We start from the raw sequence: 12834 nt of genomic DNA on the forward strand, positions 1-12834 counted from the left end.
AACGTGCGCGTAAACATGGACTTTTTGCGTCGAATTCACCTAACATGTGCATGTAAACATTCACTTTTGGCGTAACATGAGCGCGTAAACATTCACTTTTGGCGTAGCATGTGCGCGTAAACATTCACTTTTGGCGTAACATGTGCGTGTAAACATGGACTTTTTGCGTCGAATTCACATAACATGTGCATGTAAACATTCACTTTTGGCGTAATATGTGCGCGTAAACATTCACTTTTGGCGTGACGTGCGCGTAAACATTCTCCCTTGGCGTAACGTGCGCGTGAACATGGACTTTTTGCGTCAAATTTACGTAACATGCTTTTGATTGATTGATTGATTGAAACTTTTATTAGTAGATTGCACAGTACAGTACATATTCCAATTGACCACTAAATGGTAAAACCCCAATAAGTTTTTCAACTTGTTTAAGTTGGTACAGATATATACTATCATCGTAATAAAGTCATCACACAAGTTAATCATCAGAGTATATACATTTAATTATTTACAGTCCGGGGTGTGGGATGCGTGTAAACATTATCTTTTGGCGCAACATGTGTGCGTAAACATTCACTTTTGGCGTAACGTGTGCGTAAACACATGTGTGCGTAAACATTCACTTTTGGCGTAACGTGTGTGTAAACATTCACTTTTGGCGTTGAATTCAGGTAACATGTGCGTGTAAACATTCACCTTTGGCGTAACGTGTGTGTAAACGTTCACTTTTGGCGTTGAATTCACGTAACATGTGCGTGTAAACATTCACTTTTGGCGTAACGTGTGCGCGTGAGCATGGACCTTTTGCGTCGAATTCACGTAACGTGCGCGTAAACATGGACATTTTGCGTCAAATTCACGTAACGTGCGTGTAAACATTCACTTTTGACGTAACATGTGCGCGCAAACATTCACTTTTGGCGTAACATGTGCGCGTAAACATGGACTTTTTGCGTCAAATTCACATAACATGTGCGTGTAAACATTCACTTCTGGCGTAACATGAGCGCGTAAACATTCACTTTTTGCGTCGATTTCACGTAACGTGCGTGTTAACATTCACTTTTGGCATAACATGTGCACGTAAACATTCACTTTTGGCGTAACGTGCGCGTAAACATTCACTTTTGGCGTAACATGTGCATGGAAACATGGACATTTTGCGTCAAATTCATATAACGTGCGTGTAAACATTCACTTTTGGCGTAACGTACGTATAAATATGGACTTTTTGCGTCGATTTCACGTAACATGTGCATGTAAACATTCACTTTTGGCGTAACGTGCGCGTAAACATGGACATTTTGCGTCAAATTCATATAACGTGCGTGTAAACATTCACTTTTGGCGTAACATGTGCGTGTAAACATGGATTTTTTTTGCTTCGATTTCACATAACGTGCATGTAAACATTCACTTTTGGCGTAACATTTGCGCGTAAACATGGACTTTTTGCGTCAAATTCACGTAACGTGCGTGTAAACATTCACTTTTGGCGTAACATGTGCACGCATACCTGCCAACTACTCCGGTTTTCCCGTAATTAGTACGGTTTTCATCAACCTATTCCGGGTTACGGTTGCAGTGATAAAAAATACGGTTTTTCATTAATTTTTAATTTTTTTTTAGTTTTATTCACGAAATCTCGTAACAACAATCACAATCGACACTGCTTCCCGTAACTTCCTATCGAGCCATTCCGAATGCCGTGCGCGAGGCTATTTATAGCACCGCTGCCAAGCACGAGGCACCTGTTGCCCATTGTTTCCAAACGAGCGAACGATCATGGAATCAACCGGAGAAAAATCGCAAACGAGTCTTAAACCGAAAAGAAAACTGCAGTCATTCCGTGAAGAATATTCAAAAGCCTATCCGGGAATAATTATCCGTTCCAAAAAGGGTGAAAACTACGCGAATTGCACCTTGTGCAGACAAGATTTTTCGATCGGACACGGAGGAATTAGCGATGTAAAAGACCACGTTGGGACAAAAAAACACAAGTCTAATGCCGTTGCTAAATTTGGATTTTAGCCACAAAAAGGTAATGACACCAATGTTATCTATTGGAATTGTTTAGTACTGTCATACTGTTAAGTGTTTATACTATTTATGCTTTCAAGTCCAAGTTGAAGAAATCTTGTTAAATGTTGAAAGCATAACTACCAAAATACAGAAGTATGTCCTTAATATTTTTGCAGTGCTATTTCTGTTGAAAAGTTAAAATGATTACATTAGAGATGTGATGTGCCACTTTTCAAGTGTCTGATGGCTTAAATGAATTTTCATTAATTTTTCATATTTTGAATTCTTTTGAAAGGCTTACAAAAAAACTACATTTGAATTGTAATTCCATGCTATTGACAGGACTATTAATTTTAATGAAGTTAGCTTACCATGTTTACAGTATTATCATTGTGATAGAAATGTGAATTTTAGGCACAGAATATTTTTTACAATTGAACAAGGCAGTAGATTATACAAGCTTGGACAGAAAGTTAATAATGACACCAATTTTTTTTTAATGGAATTGTTTAGTACTGTTTTACCATTTGTTTACTGTAAAAAGTGTTTACCGTATTTTCCGCACTATAAGGCGCACCGGATTATTAGCCGCACCTTCTATGAATTACATATTTCATAATTTTGTCCACCAATAAGCCGCCCCGGACTAAAAGCCGCGCCTACGCTGCGCTAAAGTGAATGTCAAAAAAACGCTGCGCTAAAGTGAATGTCAAAAAAACAGTCAGATAGTTCAGTCAAACTTTAATAATATATTGAAAACCAGCGTTCTAACAACTCTGTCCCAAAATGTACGCAAATGTGCAATCACAAACATAGTAAAATTCAAAATGGTGTAGAGCAATAGTAACATAATGTTGCTCGAACGTTAATGTCACAACACACAAAATAAACATAGCGCTCACCTTCTGAAGTTATTCTTCATTCGTAAATCCTTCGAATTCTTCGTCTTCGGTGTCCGAATTGAAAAGTTGCGCAAGCGTGGGATCCAAAATGGCCGGTTCCGTCTCGTAGAAGTCATCGGGAGTCAGTGTCGCTGTTGTTCTGTGAATCCTGCCTTCCGGAAAGCTCGGACCACAGTTGTGACCGAAATATCTGCCCAAGCATTTACGATCCACTGGCAAATGTTGGCGTATGTCGTCCGAGGCTGTCTGCCCGTCTTAGTGAAGGTGTGTTCGCCTTCGGAGCTGTGTGAAAAAAGCCACCCGGCCTCTTCGCGTAAACTTCCCTTAACCACTCGCTCATCTTTTCTTCATCCATCCATCCCTTCGAGTTAGCTTTTATGATGACGCCGGCTGGAAAGGTCTCTTTTGGCAAGGTCTTCCTTTTGAATATCACCATGAGTGGAAGTTAGCATGGCAAGCTAGAACCACAGTGAAGGATGACTTCTCATTCCCTGTGGAGCGAATATTCACCGTACGTGCTCCCGTTCCACAGTGCGGTTCAGTTGCTGTGAAATACGGTAGTAATCCGTGTGCGGATGGAGAGATTGCGTCTTTTTATGAACCGGATCGTTTTTTAGGAGCCATTTTGTGGTCTTTACAGATGTAAACAGGAAATGAAACGTACGGTGATATCCGCGCGTTTTTTCTTCTTCTTCCGGGGGCGGGTGAAGCGCTTCCTGTTCTATGGGGGCGGGTGAAGCGCTTCCTGTTCTATGGGGGCGGGTGCTTTCCTTGGCGGTTGCTTGCGTAGAAGAAGAAGCGCTTCCTGTTCTACCGGGAAAAAAGATGGCGGCTGTTTACCGAAGTTGCGAGACCGAAACTTTATGAAAATGAATCGTAATAAAGCGCACCGGGTTATTAGGCGCACTGTCAGCTTTTGAGAAAAATTGTGGTTTTTAGGTGCGCCTTATAGTGCGGAAAATACGGTATACTGTTTATACTTTCAATTAACAAATTGAAGTCTTGTGAAAGGTTGACAGGATAACTGGCATTAACTGTCAAAATAATTTCAAACTATTGAAGTTAGCTTACAGAATAAACATGTCAATCAACCCATATGATTTTTGCTGTAATATTTTTGTTTTGAAAAGTCACTGTGACTGATAGAAAAGTGATGGTTTTAGCAACATTTTAACCTGTCTGAATGCAATCAATCATTTTGCGTCGGGGGGCGAAGCCTGAACCCCCCACCAGGACTTTGTCCTGGACCTACCGGGGCCTGCGGCCCCTGGACAATGGCTACTAGGTTTTTCTGATTTCAAAAGTTGGCAGGTATGTGCACGTAAACATGGACATTTGCGTCAAATTCACGTAACGTGCGTGTAAACATTAATTTTTGGCGTAACGTACGTATAAATATGGACTTTTTGCGTCGATTTCACGTAACATGTGCATGTAAACATTCACTTTTGGCGTAACATGTGCGCGTAAACATGGACATTTTGCGTCAAATTCACGTAACATGTGCATGTAAACATTCACTTTTGGCGTAACATGTGAGCGTAAACATGGACATTTTGCGTCAAATTCATGTAACATGCGTGTAAACATTCACTTTTGGCGTAATGTGCATGTAAACATGGATTTTTTTGCGTCGATTTCACGTAACATGTGCATGTAAACATTCACTTTTGGCGTAACATTTGCGCGTAAACATGGACTTTTTGCGTCAAATTCACGTAACGTGCGTGTAAACATTCACTTTTGGCGTAACGTGCACGTAAACATGGATTTTTTTTGCGTCGATTTCACGTAACATGTGCGTGTAAACATGGATTTTTTTGCGTCGATTTCACGTAACATGTGCATGTAAACATTCACTTTTGGCGTAACATTTGCGCGTAAACATGGACATTTTGCGTCAAATTCACGTAACGTGCGTGTAAACATTAATATTTGGCGTAACATGTGCGCGTAAACATTCACTTTTTGCGTCGATTTCACGTAACATGTGCGTGTAAACATTCACTTTTGGCGTAACCTGTGCGCGTAAACATGGACTTTTTGCGTCAAATTCACATAACGTGCGTGTAAACATTCACTTTTGGCGTAACATGTGCGCGTAAACATTCACTTTTTGCGTCGAATTCACGTAACATGCGCGTGTACACATTCACTTTTGGCGTAACGTGTGCGCGTAAGCATGGACTTTTTGCGGCGAATTCACGTAACGTGCGTGTAAACATTCACTTTTGGCGTAATGTGTGTGCGTAAACATGGACTTTGCGTCTTATTCACGTAACGTGCACAAAAAGCACAACCAACTGAGTAAAATAACTTTACGCATGCACAATTTTTTAAGTCAGTGTTTTCCAACTGTATTTCACTTTGAAATACAGTCTGGTGTGCCATGGGAGATTGTGTAGTTTCACCTATTTGGGTTAAAATATTTATTGCAAATCAATAATTATAATCTGCAAATACTGTGCTGTTGCTTAGTGTCAGTGCTGTGTAAAACTCGGCAGAGTAACCACGTAATACTCGATGTCAGTAGGTGGCAGCATGTAGTTAATTGCTTTGTAAAAGTCGGAATGTGTCGGGTGAGACGAGGACGGTTTGTTGTGATCCCAATATGCAGACCACAGCGGGAGGCAGCGTGCAGGTAAAAATGTATGTAATGCTTAAACCAAAAATGAACGAAAGGAAAAGGCAATGGCGATGCAAAACGAAAGTAAAACTGAACTGGCTACAAAGTAAACCGAAACAGAATGCTGGATGATCTAATGGATCTAATGCTTAAACCAAAAATAAACAAAAGGCGAGTGCCGCTAAGAAACGGCATAGAGGCTTAGGGAAGGCTTTGCAAAAAGGAAACTAAAACTAAACTGGCTGCAAAGTAAACAAACACAGAATGGACGACAGCAAAGACATGACAATCAACAAAGAAGGATAGCGTCCGCACAACTTAAATAGTCTTGATTGCTAAAACTAAGCAGGTGCGGGGAATATCGCTTAAAGGGAGACATGAAACTGCTACAGGAAAATACCAACAAAACATGAAAAAAAAACTAAAATAGGAGCACAAGCCCAGGACTATAAGACTACACACAGGAAAACAGCAAAAACCTCATAATAAGTCACGGTGACAGGTGGTGACAGTACACCTACTTTGAGACAAGAGCTATTGTGATGCATGCTTGGTTATGGTTTGAATTCATATCCAACAATTGCCACGACAACTTTTTACTGTCAATATCGGCTGCTGAGTTTCATTTTTTAGTGTTTTCTGCTGGTGGTGTGCCGAAAATTGTGCCTTGGCTCTAAGGCTAGGTGCCTTTTTTTTTAATATCACAATATTTCTAGGCCATGTCACGATACACAATATATATCTCCATATTTTGGCATTAGCCTTGAATGAACTCTTGATGCATATAATCCAGGAGTCGGCAACCTTTACCAATCAAAGAGCCATTTTGACCAGTTTCACAAACTATAGAAAACAATGGGAGCCACAAAAATCTTTTGAAATTTAAAATGAAATAACACTGCACAAAAAGTTTTTGTTTTTGCTTTGTGCTATGTATAAACCAAGGGTCTCAGACACGCGGCCCACACCTTAATATGGAAATTGAATGTTAGTGCGGCCCGCGAATTTTATACGAATGACGCTTAACAGCAGCATTTAGCGCCCACTACAACCAGCGTGCCGGCCCAACTACACGTTTTATGGGGCTTCTGCTTGCTCATATAAGTGACAGCAAGGCATACTTGTTCAACAACCACACAGGTTACACTGACGGTGGCGGTATAAAAAACTTTAACACTCTTACTAATAATGCGCCACACTGTGAACCCACACCAAACAAGAATGACAAACACATTTCGGGAGAACATCCGCACGGTAACACAACATAAACACATCAGAACAAATACCCAGAATCCCATGCAGCCCTAACTCTTCCGGGCTACATTATACACCCCCGCTATCAAACCCCGCCCACCTCAACCGACGCACAGAGAGAGAGGGGGGGGGGGGGTTGATGTTTGAGGGAGCAGGGTTGGGGTGGGGGCGGGGTTTGGTGATAGCAGTGCGTGTAAACATTCACTTTTGGCGTAACATGTGCGTGTAAACATGGATTTTTTTGCGTCGATTTCACGTAACGTGCATGTAAACATTCACTTTTGGCGTAACATTTGCGCGTAAACATGGACTTTTTGTGTCAAATTCACGTAACATGTGCGTGTAAACATTCACTTTTGGCGGAACATGTGCACGTAAACATGGACATTTTGCGTCAAATTCACGTAACGTGTGCGTAAACATTCACTTTTGGCGTAACATATGTGTAAACATTCACTTTTGGCGTAACGTGCGCGTAAACATTGACTTTTTGCGTCGAATTCACGTAACATGCGCGTGTACACATTCACTTTTGGTGTAACGTGTGCGCGTAAGCATGGACTTTTTGCGTTGAATTCATGTAACATGTGCGCGTAAACATTGACATTTTGCGTCAAATTCACGTAACATGTGCGTGTAAACATTCACTTTTGACGTAACATGTGCGCGCAAACATTCACTTTTGGCGTACCATGTGCGCGTAAACATGGACTTTTTGCGTCGAATTCACATAACATGTGCGCGTAAACATTCACTTTTTGCGTCGATTTCACGTAACATGCGTGTAAACATTCACTTTTGGCGTAACGTGCACGTACACATTCACTTTTGGCGTAATGTGCGCGTAAACATTCACTTTTGGCGTAACGTGCATGTAAACATGGACATTTTGCGTCAAATTCATATAACGTGCGTGTCAACATCCACTTTTGGCGTAGCGTACGTATAAATATGGACTTTTTGTGTCGATTTCACGTAACATATGCATGTAAACATTCACTTTTGGCGTAAACATGGACATTTTGCGTCAAATTCATATAACGGGCGTGTATACATTCACTTTTGGCGTAACATTTGCGCGTAAACATGGACTTTTTGCGTCAAATTCACGTAACATGTGCGTGTAAACATTCACTTTTGGCGTAACATGTGCACGTAAACATTGACATTTTGCGTCAAATTCACGTAACGTGCGTGTAAACATTAATTTTTGGCGTAACGTGCGCGTAAACATGGACTTTTTGCGTCAAATTCACGTAACGTGCGTGTAAACATTCACTTTTGGCGTAACATGTGCACGTAAACATTGACATTTTGCGTCAAATTCACGTAACGTGCGTGTAAACATTCACTTTTGGCGTAACATGTGCGCGTAAACATTCACTTTTGGCGTAACGTACGTGTAAACATTCACTTTTGGCGTAAACATGGACTTTTTGCGTCGAATTCACGTAACATACGTGGTGTATAATGTAGCCCGGAAGAGTCAGGGCTGCATGGGACTCTGGGTATTTGTCCTGTTGTGTTTATGTTGTGTTAAGGTGCAGATGTTCTCCCAAAATATGTTTGTCATTCTTGTTTGGTTTTGGTTCAAAGTGTGGTGCATTATTAGTAAGAGTGTTAAAGTTGTTTTGTATGGCCACCGTCAGTGTAACCTGTGTGGCTGTTGACCAAGTTTGCCTTGCTGTCACGTACGTGTGCAAGCAGAAGATGTATATAACAAGAGGCTGGGCTAGCACGCTGTTTATACAGATTATAGAGGGCGCTAAATGCTATACCATCATGGCACGCCCTTATTATTATTGTAAGGGTGAGAATCGGAAAATATTAATCCCGGGAGTTTTCTGCGGGAGGCACTGAAATCCGTAAGTCTCCCGGGAAAATCGGGGGGGTCGGCAAGTATGCAGCTGAGCCGCATCAGAAATCATTAAACAACGAAACTCAGTTGACAGAAAAATATTTGTTGTCGCAATTGTTGGATATGACTTTAAACCATAACCAAGCATGCATCACTATAGCTCTTGTCTCAAAGTAGGTGTACTGTCACCACCTGTCACATCACCCCCTGACTTATTTGGAGTTTTTTGCTGTTTTCCTGTGTAGTGTTTTAGTTCTTGTCTTGCGCTCCAATTTTGGTGGCTTTTTCTCTTTTTTTTGGTATTTTCCTGTAGCAGTTTCATGTCTTCCTTCGAGCGATATTTCCCGCATCTACTTTGTTTTAGCAATCAAGGATATTTCGGTTGTTTTTATCCTTCTTTGCGTGGACATTGTTGATTGTCATGTCATGTTCGGATGTACATTGCGGACGCCATCTTTGCTCCACAGTAAGTCTTTGCTGTCGTCCAGCATTCTGCTTTTGTTTACTTTGTAGCCAGTTCAGTTTTAGTCTCGCACTGCATAGCCTTCCCTAAGCTTCAATGCCCTTTCTTAGGGGCACTCACCTTTTGTTTATTTTTGGTTTAAGCATAAGACACCTTCTTACCTGCATTTACAAAGCAATTAGCTACCGGCTGCCACCTACTGATATGGAAGAGTATTACACGGTTACTCTGCCGAGCTCTAGACAGCTCCGACACTCAACAACAACACATAATTTGCAGACTATAATTACTGGTTTGCAAAAAATATTTTTAACCCAAATAGGTGAAATTAGATCATCTCCCACGGCACACCAGACTGTATCTCACGGCACACTAGTGTGCCGCGGCACAGTGGTTGAAAAACACTGCTCTACACAGCACCCAGCATTGTCCCACCCACACAACCATCTGATTGGTTATAAATAGAGCGGTAACAGCCAATCAGCAGTGCGTATTCAGTGCACATGTAGTCAGTGCTTAGCGTTTAGCAGGTAAGCATCAGGCAGCGGACTCACCCCAAATGATAATAAACACCTCCCAGTCAACTACTAGTAACATCACTATGAGCCCGTTGACCTTCTAGAAATATAAAAGGCAGCTCAGCTCGCTCGCAGTCCTGGCTTGAGGTGAAGGCTAATTCGCTTTTCGCGTAACGTTAGCTCATTTTGCGGCGTGTGTGTGTTACGGACAGCAAAGCCCTGTCTGTCTGTTATTTCACTTTACCTTTTTCTGTGTTGATTGAGCTGTGTTGAAGCAGCAAAAAAGGACATTATGTTAAATGAAGAGTTTTTGTCTCTGATAGTTGACATCATAATGTAACTGCATCATTAAGCCTACATGAACTCCATGGTGTTCAGGGATGAATAGTCTCTCCTTTTGCTATTGTGCCATTTTTTTCAGCTATAGTTACATTGATCATTAGAAATGCAGCAGCCTAGTTTTGAATGGCAGGGTCCCTGCTATCACATGTTGATAAAAATATAACATTTACATAATAAATCAACTACAGGCTTCCCAAGTGCTGTAATAAATTAAGCATGATGAGTTGACTTGAAACTGTTTAATGTTGCGCTTTTTATATGTAGAAGAAAAGTTTTGTCATTTTATTTAATCTGAGCAACAACTTGAGGCAGTTTAATGTTGATTAACGTGGGCAGAATTATTATAGTGTTCCCAATGTTAAAAGGGAACATTATCACCAGACCTATGTAAGCGTCAATATATACCTTGATGTTGCAGAAAAAAGACCATATATTTTTTTAACCGATTTCCGAACTCTAAATGGGTGAATTTTGGCGAATTAAACGTCTTTCTAATATTTGCTCTCGGAGCGATGACGTCACAACGTGACGTCCCATCTGGAAGCAATCCGCCATTTTCTCAAACACCGAGTCAAATCAGCTCTGTTATTTTCCGTTTTTTCGACTGTTTTCCGTACCTTGGAGACATCATGCCGGAGGGTGTAACAACACGAACAGGGACGGATTCAAGTTGCACCAGTGGCCCAAAGATGCGAAAGTGGCAAGAAATTGGACGTTTGTTCCGCACACTTTACAGACGAAAGCTATGCTACGACAGAGATGGCAAGAATGTGTGGATATCCTGCGACACTCAAAGCAGATGCATTTCCAACGATAAAGTCAAAGAAATCTGCCGCCAGACCCCCATTGAATCTGCCGGAGTGTGTGAGCAATTCAGGGACAAAGGACCTCGGTAGCACGGCAAGCAATGGCGGCAGTTTGTTCCCGCAGACGAGCGAGCTAAACCCCCTGGATGTCTTGGCTCACATCGACCCTAGCTTCCCTGGCCTGCTGACATCAACTCCAAAACTGGACAGATCAGCTTTCAGGAAAAGAGCGCGGATGAGGGTATGTCTACAGAATATATTAATTGATGAAAATTGGGCTGTCTGCACTCTCAAAGTGCATGTTGTTGCCAAATGTATTTCATATGCTGTAAACCTAGTTCATAGTTGTTAGTTTCCTTTAATGCCAAACAAACACATACCAATCGTTGGTTAGAAGGCGATCGCCAAATTCGTCCTCGCTTTCTCCCGTGTCGCTGGCTGTCGTGTCGTTTTCGTCGGTTTCGCTTGCATACGGTTCAAACCGATATGGCTCAATAGCTTCAGTTTCTTCTTCAATTTCGTTTTCGCTACCTGCCTCCACACTACAACCATCCGTTTCAATACATGCGTAATCTGTTGAATCGCTTAAGCCGCTTGAATCCGAGTCTGAATCCGAGCTAATGTCGCTATAGCTTGCTGTTCTTTCCGCCATGTTTGTTTGTGTCGGCTTCACTATGTGACGTCACAGGAAAATGGACGGGTGTTTATAACGATGGTTAAAATCAGGCACTTTGAAGCTTTTTTTTAGGGCTATTGCGTGATCGGTAAAATTTTGAAAAAAAACTTCGAAAAATATAATAAGCCACTGGGAACTGATTTTTAATGGTTTTAAACATTCTGAAATTGTGATAATGTTCCCCTTTAAAAGGATAAAGCCATTGTTTACAAACTTGGTAAATAAATAACCAAAAAAATTATATTTTGTTGTTTTCTAATTGTACCGAAAATGAACCGAACCGTGACCTCTAAACCGAGGTACTTACCGAACCGAAATTTTTGTGTACCGTTACACCCCTACAATCCAGGTGTCCCACCTGCAGGCCGACTTTGCGTAATTAATGCTATTGCAGACAATCGCTACTTCTTGAAACGCCGGAGTAAAAAGGGCTGTTGTGCTGCTGGTAGAATGGGGGCGCTGCTATTAACAATTCATGTTGGACATCCGGTGGCACTGCCAGCTGCGGGGTCCATTTTATTGTTGTCTGCTGCCAGGGCTGCACCTCGCTCCTCGGTAAGACTTTGCTGTGTTTGTGTCGCGGCGTTTGTGCTGGGGTTTTTTTGTGCAAAGTGTGTGTGTGTGTGTGAGCGCGTCCCTTCGGCTCCGGTTCTGCCCACCCCTCCGCCATGCTGGACGCACGGCCCGGCTGCCAGCACCACGGGCTGGGTTTACTCTCGTCCTTCGATCCGCTGCTTGTGGCCCCCAGCCGTCGTGCCCCATGTGCAGCCATGCGACCGCCGCTAGATTTGCACTTCCTCCGAAGGCGCTTCGGTCGGGGACAGTAATGGACCGAGAGCAGGGCAGTGGAACCATAAGTACCGCAGCTCCAAGGACACGGGAGGGGAATTATGATGTGCCCCAGATTTTCGCCTAACTAAACCCAAAATGTAGACTTCCGGGACCTAAATGTGTCACGTTGTCCTCCAGACAGACGGCCCCTCCTCCTTTTTCTCTGCCGTCTCCTGCACGCTCCTTTCGGCCACATGGCGACCAACAGCGGCCCCTACTTCCTCTGCGCTCATTTATTACACTTCTCAACGAGCTGTCCCTTTTCATACCAGAGAGCTTTTTTAAGATCCCCCTGCTGATAAAATATTTGTCTGGTCACATGACCCTGCTTAAATATACACACTAAGCCATATGTTACAGTATGAAAACTCAAGTGTTTTGTATCGTTCGATATGGATAATCATTGATATTTTTATGACTCATGGAAAAATAGGGACCAGGAGGAAAGTAAATGACATGTAAACATTTTTATTTTAAACGTAGCCTTCCTTTGTTTATAATCCCCCCTGCTATCAAGGCAAAGGAAATGTCAACAT

At 42.0% G+C, this 12834-nt stretch overlaps 1 protein-coding gene across 1 annotated transcript in view; it reads left to right on the forward strand.

Annotated features, from left to right (window-relative positions):
• The window catches only part of LOC133621867 (uncharacterized), a 67333-nt gene that overhangs the window by 412 nt on the left and 54087 nt on the right, over positions 1 to 12834 (forward strand). The gene's annotated exons all lie outside the window — the stretch shown is intronic.

Source organism: Nerophis lumbriciformis, linkage group LG25 (genome assembly GCF_033978685.3).
Source record: "Nerophis lumbriciformis linkage group LG25, RoL_Nlum_v2.1, whole genome shotgun sequence".
NCBI classification, from domain to species: Eukaryota; Metazoa; Chordata; class Actinopteri; order Syngnathiformes; family Syngnathidae; genus Nerophis; species Nerophis lumbriciformis.